Source organism: Sturnus vulgaris, chromosome 4, assembly GCF_052056855.1.
Source record: "Sturnus vulgaris isolate bStuVul1 chromosome 4, bStuVul1.hap1, whole genome shotgun sequence".
In the NCBI taxonomy this organism is placed as follows: domain Eukaryota; kingdom Metazoa; phylum Chordata; class Aves; order Passeriformes; family Sturnidae; genus Sturnus; species Sturnus vulgaris.
This window is the reverse complement of record NC_142246.1, coordinates 35681098-35700890: the sequence shown is the minus strand read 5'-3', so window position 1 is coordinate 35700890 and position 19793 is coordinate 35681098. Positions and strand designations below refer to the sequence as shown.

Genomic DNA, 19793 nt, shown 5'->3' with positions numbered 1-19793 from the left:
TCAGTTAAGCTGGGTGTGAGGGAGGAAAGTGGAAGTGGGTATATACACATGAAGTTCGTAGCTTTGTATTTAAAACAAGGCTGGATAACATGCCTCAGTATAATGGTTAAAGATACAATAAATGCAGAAGACATTAAAAAATAAATAATTTCACCAAATAATACATGAATCCTGTTGAAAATCTAACACAGGATAGAATTAAAGCTGGTTAAAAGTGCACTTGTATGAAGAGGTAATTGATATGGGTAGATCACATGAATTCAGGCAATATTTTTGTGGCATTTCTAAACTTAAGACACCAGTCTTCATATTTTCTAAGTGTCCTCTGGAGCACAAATTTATAAAATTTCCCATTTTGCTCAAAATGTTGTGAAGAGTTTGCTTTGTTTTTACCTATAATAGTTTGAATGTTTAGACTCAGTAAATTAAGGATGATTTCAATTAGAAGCTGATACACATGATAAAAACCCCACCACTCCTTGGTCTCCTTTGGCTATAATTAATCATTTTTCAGTTCTGTCACAGATTGTCTTCATCTAAATGCATACAATCTTCGTAATTGTTGAAATGCATGATACTATTAACATCCATAGAACATATGTATATGTAACACATATACATACACACATGTATGTAACATGCGTATAGACCTTTGAAATATTTAACTATCCCTGTATTGTACTATGCCAAGACTTCAGAATATTATGTTTGGCTGTTTTAAATTCCACTTTTGCACAGACAAGGTGCTGAATCTGAGATTTCATACTAAATAGCAAATAAATAAATAGCAAAGCCTGTGACAGGAAAGAAGCTGTATTTCTCTGAAAATAAACTCCAACCACATCCCAGATCCTTTAGAAAGAGGAATTGTCCCAGTCCTTCCTCCTTCTGTGACCTAGGGAGAGAAAATCTATAACAAAATTCAGATGAGAGCTTCATCTTCCTTCCAGTCTCCCACTTTGGATGAACCGAGCAACATTACTGTTCTCTCCCATGCACTACTCTTAAAATAAAAAAATGGAAAATCATCTGGTGTGGCTCTTGTGAAATCTTGTGAAGGAAACTAGGGAAATCACTTTTTTCTTATTCACCAGAACGAATGACTAATAGCCCTTGTGGACAGGGAAAGTGCTTTGTTCTTTATTTGTATTCTTGCAGTGCCTTAAAGTCTCGGTATTGGCCATGAGGTAAAGGTGTTTCTTTGTCTAGAGACACTGATAAAAGATGGGTACTGTGTGAACTACAGCATTTAAGCCAATAAATATAGTATGAACTTGGAAATTATGCAGTTTGTTGCTTGTTTGAGTATGATGCATAAGTTCTTCACTGTAGAAAAAGTAGCAATTTATTTTGTTATTTTAGAAATACTATATCTGCATAGAGAAAGACTGAATTACTCCATAATGTGCATGGAGTCCTGAGTGTGGTTTTGGCACATGGTATAGGAAGCAAGTATAACACTACTGTTCACCTGATCCTGTGTCCTGGTGAAGTAAACATAAATTTTATATTATAAATATAAATATAAATATATAGGTACAAAGTGCCTCAGAAACTGGATCAGAGTTTACAAAATTAAGCTTCAGAAAATTAAACATATGCACTTACAAAAAAAGCTTAGAGAACTATGGATAGTAGTATCTGTGTAAATACAGATTTTTTTCAACTCTTTCAGTTTCATTTCCATGCACAGCATACACAATCAAGCACAGTTGATAACTTGATAGTTACACACATAGTGGCCTGTTAAATTTGCTAGTATCATTTAACTTTCTCATAAACATGAGGTTTTTTGTGAAAGTAATTAATGAAAGGGAGATTACATTTCAGAATCTTAGCTGGTGAAGAGATAAGAAAAACGCTGCAAGATAAATATGTCAATATCATTCCTGAAGCAGAATAAAAATCTCAACTCTAGCAATGTCAACAAAAACATGTTTCTCTTCAGATTTAATTTCCATGAGAAACTATGTTAAATTAAAACCTTCCAGTGCAGTGTCCTTCCATTTTTTGCATTTTTACTACCTAGAGATCAAACAGTTTGACACAGCAAAAATTCTAGTGAGTTAAGAAGAAATGCTGATTGGTTTGTTGGCTGGTGGCCGGGGGAATGTTATGACCAAGTAATTATGTGTTCTGGACAGATGTATTAACCAGGCTTCGAGCTGGAGCCACTGCATATTATTTTAGTCATAAGACTAGAGGAACTGAATCATTTTCAAAGAGCTGGCTGGCTGACACTGCCTTAGTGATGCCTGTTCCAATGATTCTTTGGCAACAACTTCCAACACTGCACTTATGACACAGTAAACAAAAACTACATTAAAGGTTTGTTTTTTAATCATAGAGAAGTTGAACATTTCCACTGAGCTATTTTGCTATTTATCAAGAACCACTGAAGGTTATTGTACAGCTTCCATCCTTGTTTCTATTACCAAAGAAGGGGAGCTGTTTAGCAAAACTGTTTTAGATCTGGTGATAGTAAAAATACTACAGAATTCAAGGTTTTTATCAATTCATCGAGTTCTTATCTCTAAACCTGCTGTGTCATGTTTGTTTATTCACTCACTTTTTGAGGTAAGAATGTTTTTTTTAATTAGACTGACAAGTAAAATGAAGGGGGCTTTCATTGTCAGCCTCAAGTTAAAGGATGGTGAGATTTCTTCTGTTCTGGTAAGTAACAGCATTGTTTTGCAAGATTCTGAAATATTATATTGACAGGTGAAGAAAGAATTTGGAAGGGAAAAGAAATCTATATTCAATGTAGTCTTTGCTAAAAAAATGTTATTTTTACATATAAAAACAGTATAATGTGTGCATACATTAATGTTTAGAATCTTCTAAAAGTGATACTTGAGGTATTTCAGTGAGATTTGTCACTCATTAAGAGGACTTTGAGTTTTGAAGAAGAGTTTTATTAATTTTTCAGCCACTTGATTTTTGCAACTACTTTATAAATGCCCATTGTCAAGGTGTAGTTAATTTGCGAATGCACATTGTACAAGGGTTATTTTTGGGGGGCGAGGGTGTTCTGTGTTTTTCGTAGTTCTAATCTGACTTCATCACTAGTTCTTTCCCAAGGACACAACATAGAACAAGAGCAGCCCTTCATAATGAAGCAGGAAAAAGTCTGTTGTTTTGATTTCCCTCTGCAGTGATGGATTATGAATGTAAACTGTTATGTAAGGTCATTTTGAACATTGCCCTGGAGGCAGTATGTCAAAGGAGGCATAGCAAACAAGTCAAAGATTCTCTTTCTTGGAATTGCAATGGATTTAAATGGGAAAGGTTCTTTGCTGCCCTCTGATTCTAAGGGCACACTATGTGTCTGGAAAAATGGAGATCTGCACCTAGAGCCCTGGCAGCTGGGAGGCTGTTGCAGGAGGCTTGAGAGGAAGCTTTATTTTTAGGTCTCTTACTTGCTCGTTTGATTGTGGTAAATGGCAGACTCTGTGCTCCAGGTTCACCTTCTGTAAAGCACAGGTGATAAAGTGTTGAGGCTGACAGCAGCTACCGTAGTGCTAAATGCCCGAGGCTTGTGGGTTTTCTGGTTTGGAGGACGCTATGAATAAATGAATAGCAAAAAACACAAGAGAAAGGGTGTGTTATGGTAGAATGTAAAAGTCAGTCAAAACTATCCTTTCAGAATTGTGCAGGGGTAAATTATCCTTATCCCTGGTGGTTCATGGTGTCTTTTGATGTGCATGTTGGAGTCCCTACTAATTTGTACACCCCAGTCAATTGTGAAGGACCAATTTGGTCTGCAAATTTGTCTTCCACCCAATTCCTGTTGGCAAAAGAGGGGTTTGTCTGCAAACTTCCTTTCCATATACCTCACTGCCAAAACTCCATGGTCAGTTTAAGACAGTGAAAAGGGAAAAGTGAGATCCTGTTAATGCATTTGTTCTCTTTTTTTCACCAGGGCAGCACAGTGTTTCAGAAAAGCACAATTTTTCTCTCTGAAAGAGGAAAAGAAAGAGAAAGATACAGTTATTTTGGTCCTATACAAACACACGTTTAATTGTTTCTTTTTCTTTAAATATTTTTAATAAACTGTAAATTGTTGCCAGTGAAACATTGAGTATTGCAAAGTTATATCTATATTTTTAGTTTGATTGATACTTAGTGAACAGAAGACAAAGAGATGCTTCTCTAACACGGACCCACTGAAGGGAGACTCAAGGGATGCCTTCTCTTTCATTGTCAGATCAATAATGAAGTTGGTCACCGCTCTGATTTGGATCTTTCAAGAATCTCTTTTGTCCTGGGAAGCTCTGAAAGAAAGTAAATATTTTTTTCCTTTTCAGAATCATGAAATGGAATCAGAAAAGCAAATGCTTGTTTTTCTACATAAGCCTTCACGCTCTACACATCTGTGTATCCATGTATGTGCATGTGCCTGAGTGTGTGCATAAACGATCCAGATCACAACCTGAAAGCCATTCAGTGGAAGACTAACAGACAAAAAGTAAAGACTAAAGTGGCATCTATAAATTTGTTCCAAACTCCCAAGGTATCCGAGCCTGTCCAAGAGAAAGTCTGAAAATGTCTTCAAGACCTGTTTTCTTCAAACCCAAAACACCCTAAGCTGATAGGAGACCCTCCTTTAGCATTTGACTGGTTTGGAATGAGCCCAATGGACTCAACAAGTTGATGTAATGAGAAGCTAAGGGATTGAATATGCATAAATAAAACCCTGCTGTCTAAATTATGTTAATTTAAATCCCCAGAATGTATATGAGTGCTCAACAGTTATTTATTAATTCCTTTTCCACCAGGATGAGCTTAAATTGTGAGCTGAGTCTCTGTCAGATTTATGCAAGTTTCTTCTTTTCCTTAGATGGAAAAATTTGCTGTGGGGATTGTCACTGTTGTTGGGGGTTTTGTGGATTTTTTTTTTTTGTGTTAGACTTTTTGTTTGGTTGGTTTTGTTTTAGTTTTTTTCGGGGGTCTGTTTTTAAATTTTTTTTAAGAGTGAAAATAAACCAAATCCTTCTGGTTTAACAATGACTTCTTTTCTTGTAGTTACATCTGAGATGTTAACTCTAAAGTGTACAGCCCAGACCCTGAAGTCTCATGAGGCAAATATGTTAATAGTTTATAGATTAAAATAGCTATTATCTCATTTACTCTGGGAATAGGCTATGAGAGCTAAAAAATTAACAGTATAATGAAAAAATATACTCTAAGTTAGATCAAAAGTTGTTTTCTCATGATGAAAAGTGAAAGATCATGAGACTTCAGGCTGGCACTTTTTAATAAATTGTGCTGACAATTGTGTCAGGCTGCTATAATCCTTAGACTACACTATACATTATTCTACAAATTTCTGTAAATGGAAATAAACAATGGTGCTCAGGGGGACTGGCTTAGCTTACAAAGAGTAAAATAACTCACTGACAGTACAAGTGAAGATAATTTTTTTTCCCTTCAGTTAATTGCTTCGAAATGTGTGTACACTACTAAATCTATTAAAAAAATTGAAATGTAGTCTCCATTAGATATATGGGTATGCCCAGAGACATGGCATGGATAAATGCCTTCAAGCATTAGGACCAGAAATCCACCATTGTGTGATTTTGAACGGTAAATTATCAACTGGTATAATCCCAGGGGATGAGAACCAACGGTGTATTTAGTGAGCATTTACCAAGAAGCGACACCTCTTTGCTTCTTCGGTATTTGGAAGCCAATGGAAGGCAGGAACTGCTACCTTGAAAGAAGCTAAATCCTGCTCATCTGCAGGTTGGTGGCATCTTTCCTCCTTCAGTCACAGCAGCTCTTAAATCCTAATTAGCATATAATTTTAGTTAAGAAAAATTATTAGTGCAAGATTCACTAGAGCCTTAAAAGCCAAGTAATTTTCATTTTGTGCACAGCGTGGAGCTGATGCCAAGTGCCACCTCTGCTTTCCCCACTGTATTCCCCAGCTGTAAAACTCAGCTTAGCCTGGTGCTGGGCTGCTGCCTTGCTTTTCAGTGATTAGATTATGTGTGGGATTTAGAGACTGATTTGCTTGGCCCTGTTATCTTACAAACTAGGCTTTTTTTTTTTACTGGCAAGTCTCCTGATACAGATATGTTATGGATACAAAGAAAAGCAGAGTATGAATGAAGATATTCTGTTTTGGTTTTGAAACAAAGAAAAAAATACAAATTCTGGTGCTTACTGGGTTAGGGATGAGGATGTTTACAGGATAATTTGAGTGGAGAACTAAAACAAAAGGAGCGATTTCATCCTTTCTGATTAATAGATGTTTGTACAGCACCATGAAGATGAGAGACATGTTAAGTGTTATTAATTATTATTCTTTCAAGATATTTATAAGATATTTATAATATTTATGCATTTATGACAACAAAAATGTTTCAATATCAAAGCGAATTATCCGAGAAAAAAATGCCAAGCTTTTGATCTGCTTATACATCACGTCACTGCAAACCTTTTCCTTTCAACCTAGAGTTACATTCAAAAGCAGAAAGATATACAGCTGACGTTTCGAACTGAACGACACTACGATAAACTAGGGTTTCTCTAGAAGATAAAATACATCATAAATCGGTGTAACACTTACCTCATTTTAAATATTACTGTCTCCTTTTATCAGGTAACACTATATAACCTCCCTTTACCTCCTTTCTTCCCATATTTTATTTGGTATATTAATTCTGAACAATGATCACAAGCAGAATTTTTTTTTAATTAAAATCAAATATATGGCCTTAGAGGCTTAGGTTATCTGATAAAAATATTTTAATTAAAAAGATACCGATTCTTTTGGCTCCCTGATGAATTGATAATAATTGAAATGTACAGTGTTAATTTTAATCTGCAGCCAGTTGTTTAAAAAAATAATTCTTACCTTTTTTCAAAGGCAAAAAGAAATAAGTAAAAAGAAATTCCTTAAGGGGAAGAGGAACCTCACCCGATGGGCTTTTTATTGCAGATTGTCAAAAAAATCACCCAGTATTAGACAGACCTTATTACATTTACCTATAAAGTTATTTAATTTTATTTTATTTTTCTAAGGATAAAGAAATGTTTGTCTGATTAAAGCAACTGAGTTGTTTTTACTTTCATGGCACTCTACCTCTAGAGGAACTTCATGTCTCTTACAAATACACTTTCCCTACAAAATGCTGTCTCTGTCATGATCATTGGGAAATGTGCTTCACTAAAGCGAGGCTTCACACCTGGGCCTTGCCCCAAGGAGTGTGCATGTAACAGGGACAGATTTCAAATGGAGAAAACTGGTTTTATGTCAGGAATGAGGCTGTTGTGTAGCAGCCCTGCAATGTCCCATTAGAGAAATGTGGTTTAAGGAGAGGATAACAAATAGCCTTCTAACATTTCAAGAAAAAAAAATCAAGATCACACAAAAAACAAGAAAGGTAATGTCCACTTTTTATACTTATTTATTTATACTGTTAGCCACTACCAGAACAACTTATTTTTTCAGGTATTTTTAAGAATTTCTGGAACAAACTTCTATAGGAAAATCAATTTTAGTACAAGCTTTAGCTTTTTAAGGTGGATCAGTAATTTAGGAATGGCTAGTTATTATTTTAAAGGGATACCCAGTGTAACATGAATTTGAAAGCTGATACTGAAGGAAAAGTATAGATCTTGACTGACAGCTACTATATAAGAGCTTCTATATAAGAAAGGTTGAAAATGCCAGGTACAGTGCATAAGTCACTAAGAAGTTTTATTTTTTCCTTTAGAGATTGTAGGACTTAATTAGATATTAATTCCAGGTGGGATGTTGCCTGGAATTCTTTCATTTATAATGATTGATTTTTAAGATCTAATCCGTTTTTATAAATCATTGGATGAGCATGGCTTCATTCAGAAGAGTGATTTAATTCTATTGTGACTGTTCTGACCTTAAATATTATGCAAACATGGGATAGTAAGTAAAATACTTTTCTAAATAATTAAATAAATAGCACAGAAATCTGAAGTTTATTTTCTAAGTTTGACTGTGATTATTCAAAATCAACTAACTACAATCAAAATCCACCACATTCAAACAAACCATCATGTTTTGGCTTGCGTTTTTAATGTATCAACTTAGGTTGACCAACACGTTAAAATAAAACAAAAATGGTAAAATGTTTGGAAGCAGTGCCAATCTGTGTGTGATACTGAATAACATAAAAGAGTAAAAACTGTGCTACTGTGCATCATCTATGCATGGGAGCAGACCAGCTACACTGCAAGGAAGTGTGCAAACGCTGGGACACGGACTCCCTGCCTTCAGTGTGCCCTCTGCCTACCCAAACACCTTTTTTAGGCAATTCAATAAATATTGCAGCTTTCAAACGGGCAGGGCACTATCCACTAGCATTGCTAGGAACTGTTGGCCAGACTTCATTAGGGAGGGGGCTAAGTTCCTGAGAGTCCAACCACAGGCATATACCTCTAATGATTTTGTTCAGCAGCCTTAACTTTCAAAATTTCTTAATCTATTCATAGTTGATTGCTGTCATTCTTTCCAAATAATCCTGTTTCCAAAGATTATTCTTGTGAGTTCTGTAAACAGTGCCTAAAAATTTTCTTGTTTATCAGTTTTCACTTTGCACATTTTGCTGTGATCCTGCAGTAGAGAAAGAAGGGAGATTTCTTTGTGCATACTATTTCTTATTTTATATGGTATTTCAGTGAAAGTTTCAAAAGTTTTAATAAGATTTGTAGTTTTTTCATATTTCCTGAACATGTAAATGTGTTTTGGGTATGAAAGAAGAGGAAACTTGAGCTGGTAAATCAATGAAATCAGAAACCAGAATTTTAGAAACAGGTAGGTACCTGATTTTAATTCCTTGGCATTAAACTAAAAAGTATTGGTGTCTGAAGTGGTGTCGCTGTTTTATCATCATTTAATGTTATAATTTGACAGTTTTGCCTTTCTTATATCGACCTAATTACCATTAGGTAACTATAATAATAGAATTAAGGAGGCATTCAAGATAGATATTTTAAATCAAGACTAATCCTTGGTCAGTAGTACTCTTTTTTTAAGATAAAATGCATTTGTTCTGGACTCCACAAAAAAGTATATTCAGTTGGTTGTTTTTAGTCCCTTTTAGCTCTGTAGTAGGAAAAAATAAATTCAGATCAGCATAGAAATCTTATTTTCACCAGGTCAATGGCATGGTTTAGAAACAGGTTTGTGGCAACCAGATTTGCAGTGGCTTTTACTTGCCTTTCATCTCGTGTCTATAGTGTTTGCTCCATAAGACAATTTCAACAGACAATATCAAGAGGTTTGGGCTGCTTAAATATTATGTCAGTCAGCTTTTCATGAGTGTAGCTTAAAACGACATATTTCTTCTCTCCTTTGTTTGGATTGGGTTTTTTCCCCTTTTTGAAGGATCAATCTTTTATTATCTCCCTTCACAGAAGGGCAACATTTGTTTCTTTATTTTTGTATATGAATTTACTACAACAGATAACAGGATATTGCAGTCTTTGTGATGATTTAGAAGCAAGGGGGGGGTTCTTTCTTTTTCCTTTTTTTTACGTGCTGTTTCTTTACCTCCTTTGCTTTTGGTTTTGCTCATGTTGGATTGACCTGCACATGTGCTGTAGACAGTCTTCTGGCTTGCATGCATGCACACACATGTGGTGCCTATACCAACAGGATCCACCATGAGATCTGCATGCATTCCTGCAATTAAAACTGCTCTTGTTTAAAAATAGGGCTTATTGACATGTGTCACTACAGACAAACAAAAGAAAAAAAAAAAAAAACGACCTCAAATTCAGCGTTTCCTGAGAGAGGAATGCTCAAAAGCCATGCTAATATCTGGGAGAGAGGTCTGTTTTTGTGACTGCTTTTCACTTCCCGTTTCTCTACAGGAGGAATCCCAGTGCTGTGTGGGGTAGTCTTTCAGCTTTGAAAAACACACACACCCTGCAGAGACCTCACCCGGAATACGTGCCTATTGCATATTTTGGTGATAATCAATGCGTGTTGTTAAGATAATTTTCGGTTTTCTGATTAGGAGTACAAATAATCATACAGATCACAGAAAAACAGAATTTCTAAAAAACTATATACTCACCAGTTAAAATGGCTGTTGAATAGTCTGCTAAAGAACATTGAACAGTCTATTCTAAATTTCTGTAAATAATTTTATTATTTTGAAAGAAAATCAGAAGAAAATCATATTAATTCTTTTGAGATAATATTTATAACTTTAATTACATGTAGAGCAAAAATGCAAACTCAATGAGTTATGCCTGAGTTCATATTTTGTTCAGAAATTAATTGTACTAATAAAAAAGTTTTGTCTTAGCAGGAATAAAGAAAAACCTTTTAATTACCACAAAATTTGACACCAAGCTTTGCATTTTATAAACTGCTATAATTTTTTTACATAATTTTACTTTGTCATCAGAAAAAAAGATAATCCAATTCTAACTGCGTTTTACTGCTAAAGGTATGAAAATCTGTTAAAAAGTTAAATTTACTGTTAAATGTACATAGAACTGAAATGTTAAAACATTGCATTGGTATGTTGGAAGCATTTAATTTTGATAGGCATGATGTATAGCTAGGGAAGTAAATGTACTCAAATTATGCTGTCTTTGAAAGACTAGGTAATTTAAAAGTAGATTATCCAATGAGACCGAAGTAGTAGTTGTCAAATTTTCAGGAAGTAATTAAACAAGCAGAGGGTCTCTCTTTTTTACTGGCGGTTTCTGGGTTGCATAGAGATTATGAAGAGAGACAAGAAAAATGACAGAGCAGGCTAAACAGCACATCAAACTCCCCTTGAAGAAACCTTTTTTTATTTCCCCCTTAGTGGCTTTCTGAATAATCTAGGTAATGTTTTATGGTATTTTTGTTGCAGGTATCTGGTAAAACGTGCCCTTTGGAAAAGCAAGAGTCACCACAGGCAACTCTTTTTTTTAAATACCTCTCAATGAAATCTGTGTTACTCCAAAAAGTTTCTTGCCTATGTACAGTTGGGTTTTTTGTTGTTTCGTTTAAGATTTTTGTTTAGATCTCAGCTCTTCTGATTGACTTTTATCTGACACTCTGCTTTTTCTTTCCAAAAGTAGGGCCACAGTTTCGTGCTGCTGTTGGTGCTGCCCAAGCTTCCACACAGCTCCACAGCCACAGAGCACCTTAGTCCTTCTCTGGCTCTGACTTTTGCTCTGCTCTCTCCAGTTTACATGCTACAACATGAAGTAGCTGCCCCTGGGTTTCTCAGCAACATAACATCAGGCAATGAGCTTGGGTCTCAGTTTGGCTGAAAATTTTCAGTGCCTGCCCCTTAGAGCAGACAGCAAGTGCCCAGAGTGGAGATGAAGTTATGATAAAACACAACCCTCTGGCCAGTGTAAACATGCAGGGCTGTGTATTTTTGTTTTGCAAATTCCTATGTAACCATTTTAGGAATCAGCCATCCAGTATCTAGGTAGTAAGTGTTGTATCAAATCAAGAGGTACTCTGACTTCAGGAAGATGAGAACAATGAGTATCCAGCCATCAAAATGACTTTCATGCTAATTATAGAATTTTCATCCCTCCTTTCCTGTATATTTCAGTAGTGCAGACACAAGAAGAGAAATCACAATGGCACCAACTTAGAAGGTGAGGCAGCAGATGAGATTACTTTAAGAACTAAGCAGTAAAACTCACCCCTGACTTTTCAGGAAACCTCCTGCAGTGTCCTGTGCCCAGATTTGTCATTGCACCACACGGAGCAGTAAGGGACCACTTGAGGCCATTGACTGGGACTCAAGGCCAATATGACTGGCCTCCCAGAAAAATAGGAGGCAAAGTAGGAGGAGGTAAGTATTTTGGATACCCAGATTGACACTACAATTACTACAAGTAGCCACTTCTCTCCTGACTTCTTCCTGAGGTACAAAATTTCTGCTGTGAGTGTTCTGTTGACCTTGCCTTTTTCAGTTGCCCAAAAAGCTAATTCTCACTCACAGCAGCCAGAGCTTCAGCCACTCTTTCACTTAGTGCTAGGACCAGTGTGGAAAGTTTCCATATTGACAATAGAGCCTCAAAAGGTTTTCTTCACCTTCTTTTTCTTGCCCTTTCATATGACAGACTAATGCAAGGTTTCTCTCTAAGACATGAGGATTTATATGTGTTTACCTTACCTATTCACTGCTTCAAACTGTGGGATGTAAACTACTGATTAATGTTGCTGACTCTGCTGCTGTGCTCCCTGAGGAGGGCTGGAAGTCACCAATGGGATCTCTTGTAGGTTATAGCTGTCTGTGCGTGTAATAGGCTGATAACATTTGCATAACTAAACCTTATAAATGAACAGAAAATTAAATCCACACTTTAATTGTAAAAGTGGGAATATGAGAAATTGAGTAGGAAGAATTTTTAAAAAAAAATTTAATCAGTTGTCTTAAATATTTTCAGCCCCACATCTCATGAGAGGGGGGACATATTTTTTTAAAACTAAATTACCTCTTTTAACTATTATCTTACCAGCTTCATATTTCTACATGAAACCTTCATTTTCAAAAGACTATTTCTGGTAGCTGGAAAATTATGGTGATAGGAAATTATGACAGTAGATGAATGTGATCATTATTTTTATGAAGACTTTCTACAGTCTTTCACAGTTGTAATGGCCTAAAGTAAGCTGAGAGGCCATTGCTTTTCTGCAGTTGCACCATCTGATTAGCAATGTATACACGACTCTAGATAGTGTTGATGACACTAAACAAGTCCTTTACAACCCACATTCTGCACATCAAGGGTATTCCACACCAGTTGTAAAAGGCACTTCTGACTGCATCCACAATGTACAAGGGAGGTATCAGAAAAAGTACTGATATTTCTTAGAAATGTGTATATGTGCACATTGAGTTTCAGGACGGATCTGTTATCAGACTGCTTTTTTCATCTTAACTGAAACAGATGAATGGAACAGGTTGTACTGTCTTTAGAGTTACCAGCCTGGTGTTTTCATGGAAATGATCCTGGAATCAGTGTCCAGGAAGAGGCTGATTGTTGCAAACAAGTTTGGGACTGATGAGGAAAGGCTCTCCTTTATGCCAGGGAGACAGATACCTGAAAGATTTGAGAAAAGAAATGTTTGGGTTGCTCTGCCTTTAGTAGTAACACTGAAAACTGAAAAGTGCAGATCATCAGTATATTTGCATGTGGAGGACACTAAGAGATATAAAATTGGAGCTGTTGATCACAGTTGTTATTCCTGTGGGTGAGAGGGATTAACAGAAGGAATAAGATTGATTTGCATGTGTTTACACGAAAGCATGTGTCCAGAGCATCCTTTGGTATTACGCACTCCCTCAAGGTAAAGAGCTAAATTCTTCAAACAAGTGCTCTGTGAATAAACTCACAGTTCCAAGGAGAGGGTTTGATCATATTCATTATCCTCTACATTTGGGAAATTATTGGGCATTCACTATAAATGCAGGGAGAAAAACTTGTGGTTGTATGTGAGACACCAAAAGACTTGAGATTCTTCTTTCAGTCAATTATCATATTAGGCTGGAATGACAAAGTTTCAGCTTTGTGCACAAATAAATAATGCTGGTTTTGGAGGCACCGTTTGATCCTGTTGCATTTTTGCAGAGAAACGTGTGCAAATACTTTTAAAAAGGAAACTCCAAAAGTGCTATTTCTTTTCACAGGTAAGATTGCACCTTTCCAGTTTCGTTGCCCGTTTGCCCCTGGTGCTGCAGGAGCATCCCATTCCCGCTCCCATTCCCCCGCGGGAATCCTGACTCCCTTCCCGCAGCGGGACTGCTCTCCGCGCCGCTCAGTCTTTCGCCCCAGTTACTGGGCTTCTCCTAACACTTTTTTTCTCTTTCTTTCTGTCTCTCTTTGGATGGGGGAGACGGCCGGCCGAAGGTAAATCTCCCGCCGGCAGGACCAAGGGAAGCCCCTGAACTCCCCCCCCCCCCCGCTTTCCTCGTGCTCTGGCTTTCCTCTCCCTGAAACCCTGTGTACACAAAGGGCTCGCTTCTGCCTTTCAATTAGGTAACCGAGATTTATTTACTTTTACTCTTTCTCCCATCCTTACACGCATTTAGTGTCTATAGCTCCTGTCAGCTTTGGATTGGGTGTTCTTTTGGTTTTCCACCCCCCCCCCCCCCCCCATTAAGTTATAATTTTTTTGCATTTCCCCGGAGGCAGATTTAAATCAAATGTCGGTGTAAGGGAGGACTCCATCCAGCACGGCTCCTACGCCCAGCAGACAGACTCGTCTCGGCCACCCCGCCGCTCCGGCCGAGCCTGAGCCTCGCCCCGGCAGCGCTGGGGCTCCCGCGGCTCTGGGGGTGACCGAGGAGCCCCAGCTGGCTGGGAGGGGCTGGCTGAGCTCAGCCTCAGTGCATGCCCTTAGGGAGACAAAACCACCAACAAAAAAAACCCCCAGCAACAGAAAACACCAAACCCACCAGGGCGTTGCTGGAGAAGGAGGGTTTCCCCGTGTTTAAGGAGCTGAGGCGGGGTTGGGTGACCCGAAGTGTGGGGGACAGCGCTTGGCACCGGCGGGTCCTGCGGGGCTTTCCCGGAGTGCCTTATATGGCGGGGGCGGGGGGGCTGCGAGGAGCCCCAGCCCGGGCAGCGTGTGCGGCGCTTTGTGTCCTTCTGGGGGACACAGGGAGCCGACGAGACGGGCATCTCCGAGGAGACCCCATCCCGCCAGACGGGAGGACCATAGCAACCTTCCCGGCCACGAAAGGTAAATGAGATTCGGTCTCTGCTGGGGTTGTGTTGTTTTTGTTTTGAACTTTTTGTTTTGAACTTTTTGTTTGGACTGGTGGTTGGTTTTGTTGTGGGAGTATTTCTCTCTGTGTGTGTATTATTTTAAAAAACACGTATTTTTTTTTCATTCTCTCTCTTTTTTCCTCCTCTCGTCGTTTTCTGGACGGCACGGACCTGCCCTGGCGAGGCGGCTATGGCATCCCGGGGAGCGCGGCCGCCCTGTTCCCTGGAGCTGTGTGTGCAGGCGGGGCCGGGGAGCAGCGCAGGGATGCGGAGCGCGGCCCCTCGCCCTGCCCGGCCCCGCGGTCCCTCTGCTGCCGGCCACCGCGGGCACTCCGCGGCCCCTCCGAAGCTCCATGCGTGACTTCACGAAGAAATGAAGGGGAGGAAAATCGAGAAATTTTCTGTTTGGCACTGAAGCGGGGAAAAATAAAACCCGAGAGTTCGGTCACCTGCTCTGCGTCCTGACCGGAGGAGATCCCGGCCCGGCCGGGGCCTGTGGGAACTTTTATTGCCCATAAATAGTACCGGGAAAGCGGGCGGTAATGCGATCAGGAAGGGAGGCATTAGGCAGAACAGCGCTCGGGCGCCTACAAGCGCGCTCTCGAAAGACGCTTCGAGGCGAGTCCCAGTAAAGGTTTTATTGGTAATTGAGAAGCGCCTCGCAGCCGCAGGTTTGGCGTTAAGGATCGCCTCGGTGGGTAGGAATTACACTGCCGGGCTGGCGGCGAGACCCGGCGAGCAAAGGGCGCTGCGCGGTAATAACAAGTATTTACTAAAGGAGTTAGTGCCAAATGAATGCCGGGTTTCAGCCTTCGAATGCCGGATAAATTTTTAGTAACTATGAAAGCAGGCCAATAACGTTTATAGAGGAAAGAAAAATATTTGAAATTAAAAACTTCTCTAATAGCTGAAAATTAACTTTTGACAACAACCGGGATTTCCCCTCCTCGTTGATTCAAAGAAACGTCTATACTTAAATGTCACCCTGAAAGATCTGCTTTTTTAAAAATAACAGCACCCCGCAGGGCAATTTTCCAGCTGTAGAAGAACCTTTAAAACCAAACCGCAGTGTTGCCTGTGGGCAGACGTGTTTAGGGCCGATGAGAGCAGAGCATCCACAATATTTACGTTAGGATTTTCGGGTATGCAGGGAGCACAGGCATGTTATTCTCTCCTGCAGATCCTGAAGTCCTTCCTACAAGGTTTTCTTTTTGATCTCCTTGTTGTCAAGTAATTAGTAAAAGGAATTACCCGCTCTGGCGCTGTGCCTTCAGGTAGCAGAGGCATTAGGGCTGTAAACTTCGCATTTTCTGCATATCTCCGGCTCGCTTTCCTCCTCCATCAGCAGCAGTTCTTCCAAGGGGGTTTAAAATTTAATTTAGTTACTTGTAAACTGTGAAGGGATGTGTTATGTCGCTGTCTCTGCCCATTTGAAGTTAACAGACTGGTTGCAGTGACTTTGTCTCCCCGGGCGAAGGCGGAGGCGGGTTTTGCGGCGGGGCAGCGCTGCCGGCAGTCCCTGTCCTGCCCCCGGCCCAGCCCGCGGCAGGGCTGGCACGCATCGAGGCACAGCTGGGAAAATCAGATGGCGTGACCATTCCAGCAACTTTCCACGGTCCTTGGGAAGACCGTCTCCTTTTATCTTTGAAAATGTCTCACGCGAATTTCCCCAGGTGGACCACTGTATTTCAATATGCTCTGGAATGTTAAGGTTACCTTGGGGGGGGGGGGGGGGGAAATAAAAAAGAAAGCAAAGGCACTTGTAACTAATTAATATTTGAATTTTTGCCTTTTCTCCTACATGGATTTGATCTCTAAATTTTATCCTTGCAAAAGAAAACAGTAACAAGTGAGGTACGAATTTATACATGAACCCGAAGTGTGACTGTGGATGGATATGTGGCTATGGATATAAGCAGTTTGGTTAGAGCACTTTCATTGAAAAAGAAGAGAAGCTAACGAAATGATTGTCCCTTTATCAGATTAAAAGCCGCCTGTTATTTTTATATGTTTAAATCCTTTCATCAGGAACATAGCTGTATTCCAAATGATGAAATAGAGAGGTTTTGCTTGTAACAGGGAAAAAAACCCAAACAAAAACCACCATACCATCAACAAAGAAATAAACGACTCCACCCCCAAAAGAGTTTTTCATCTTCCTACCTCCAAAATAAGAGCAAAACCCCAAAGCGTCCGAGAATTTTTTGATTTTGATTTCATTATTCAATGCTGGGACTTAACAACTACAGGTTGGAAAACCCATTTGAAAACGGTAGAGACACGTTACAACAAAGGTCTGGCCAGCATTATTCTAGTGTTTGGAAAACACTTGACAGCTGCGAGGGCTCCCTCCTTTCCTTCCGTTCCCTGAAAAGTTACCCCTTTCAAAAGGGAATCACAGCCCCCATCTCTGTTTCTCCAGGTATTCCTTTCTCTCGCTCTCTCTCTCTCTCCTTCTCTTTCCCCTTGCACGAAGGGGTGATTTGAAAAATCATTTAATTATTTTCATTCTAATCGCCTTAATCCCCCTTATACTAGGAGCAAATGATGATAATGGGATCCACATGGAAAAGACCCCCGGATGGGGGGGGGGGTAGGGAAGGGATCCTCCCGACCCTGCGCCTTGGCAGGTGGAGACGGGCGGGGCGGGGCTCAGGGCTTTAACCTAAATAAAGCATTGGACTAAACCTTCTCAATCCGCGGATAATTTACTTTTCAACATTCTATTTTTACTCCAGGTGACGCGGCTGCGAAGTGGCCCAGTTGCCACTCCGGGGGAACAAGGGACCCTCCTGAAACAGGAGAAGAAAAACCAAAACCCATCTCACTGCCCCCCCACCGTCTCCTCGGAGCCTGGGCAAGGACAAGCTGATTAATTTTCCCTGGCAATCTCCGAGGGCCGCTCCGCTGTGCCGCCATCCGCGGCCGTGCAAATCCCTGCGGCTGCGGGAGCTCCGCTGCAGCAGGGACGAGGAGGAGGAGGAGGGGGAGGAAGGGCAGCTCGCCGGCGGCATTAGTTATAAGCACCGCCGTAATAGCACTCCTATCCGAGGCTGCAGGAATAGAGCCAACAGCGAGATCACCGGGCGCTGGCTTTTCTTTGGGCGTTTGCAGATCTGTACAAACACGGGGTCTGCCGGCTTTTATAAACAACTTTCAGGACACAGTCGATCAATCATACTGGCAAGCAAGCAGACCAGGAGCCTAGGATATATACAAGGCATAAATACATACATATAAACCCTGTCAATTTTGGAGTAGTTACAATTTATTTTCTATAAGCCTAAGGGAAACTGTATCTAGAAAGATTCTGACAAGTCAGGAAATCACAGTGGAAAAATAGAAGGTATTGTTAGGAACTTACGTTAAATTGTATGCTTTAATACCAGCAAGGGAAATATTGGAAAAGAGAATGAAAAAAGTGTCTAAGAAAGTCGAAGATTCAAAAAAAAAAAAAAAAAAAAAAAAGCAAGCTTACAGTCAGACAGACAATTTCAAGAATATGTGGCTGAAAACATGAAACCTGGCCACTTTAAAATACAATGCAATAGATATATCTGTAAAAGACATGAGTTTGCCAGATTTTCTAGTCAGCAAAGTATTCTTTATGCTGCAGTCATTTCTAGTCTTTAATTTGAAACATACTTGTATCTAGGGATAGGTCCTTGCAAATGCACTGTGTTATTTTGTTCTGTTTTTTTAATGACCTTTCGATAATAGGAGCTCTGCACAGCATGGAGTTTGTGCTCTCTCTTTCTGACACTGAGTCTTTTTCTTGTAAAAGGACATGTGTGAACAAAGAACCCTTTTTTCATTTTCATAAAATGAAGGGTGCAACAGGTTTGCACATCCCAGTAATACAGAAAGAATAGTTGCATATCCAGATAGGAGAAAGATAATCAAGTTTCTGGACTTAAAAGAAGAGGACATATTCTACGTTGGTGTAAATAAAAAGTTTCACTGAAATAGAGGATTTGTTGGTACTGCAGGAACTGAGTGTTTTTCTTATGCTCCTGTGATCCAAAACTGTGGCTCCTTCATCTGCATAGTGAGCATTGAGGAAAGCCTGGGCAATGATGCTCAGAGAGCAGAAGCTGTGCTCTAGGAGAATGCATCAAGAGGAGCTTTTCCCAACCGGTAAAACCTGCCAAATAAGCTTGTAAAACTGAGGACCAGAATGTTGGTGTCAGGAAAGACATTGTGACTGCATTGCCTTTATGCAGCTACTGTCGGGAATTATTTTTTTGAAATTACTGCATTTGTTGTGCTAAGTTTTTGTATCAAGAATAAACACGATACTTGGTAATTTCACTCGTGGTTGTTATCTGTCAAAATAAACCCTGTAAGGAGCCTGAGCCAAAACCTACTCATGTCAAGAGAGTGGGTTTTGTTGATGACCTTCCAAGCTGATTGGGTCTTAGAGACATAAGTAGTTGGAAAATTGTGTTACTGCCTTCTCAGAAATGTGTTTAAAGATGTATATGGTCAGCAGAATAGGGATTGGGCTAACATATAAGACCTTCCCTTTTTAAGGACTTGTATTTGAAATGGATTGGATCACTTACTTGTTTAAAAGCAGTTCCATTTTAATATAACAATTTATGCTTATCACCATACAAGTGAATGCTTCATCAATCACAGCTTTATTCTTGTGGACCCAATGTATTATTTTTCCTAGCAATACATTATGGAGTCCTTTGAAAGAAACTTGCCTTGATTTGTGGTGTGTAAGACTGACTCAATGAGTGATAAATGTATTAACTGACAATTCCCAGTTAAAAAAGCACATGAAATAACAACAATTATAGTAGTATCTGAAGACTCTGCAAATACTTAATAATTTTGATGTTGTTTTAATGTTATAGAAAAACTGTGAAAGCTCACACACTTTTTTTACCCTCAAAGATTCAGTTTGTTTTATTGGGGGCTTTTTTGTATGGCGGGCTAAATGACTATTAAGACTAATACAAACAAGCTTTTCTGGAAATGAAAAAAGGGAGATAAAAATATACAATATATATTCCTGAAAGTATCACCAACTCCACCCCGTCCACCCCATAACCTGG

At 39.4% G+C, this 19793-nt stretch overlaps 1 long non-coding RNA gene across 1 annotated transcript; it reads right to left on the bottom strand.

The window, feature by feature from the left end:
* Window positions 1-225: 225 nt before the first annotated feature.
* On the bottom strand, window positions 226-16451 carry LOC148223943 (uncharacterized). The gene is made up of 3 exons (XR_015803149.1): window positions 15979-16451; window positions 4164-4274; window positions 226-3959 (listed from the first exon to the last, which is right to left on the bottom strand). It is a non-coding gene; the product is annotated as an uncharacterized LOC148223943 (long non-coding RNA).
* Between the last annotated feature and the right edge of the window lie 3342 nt (window positions 16452-19793).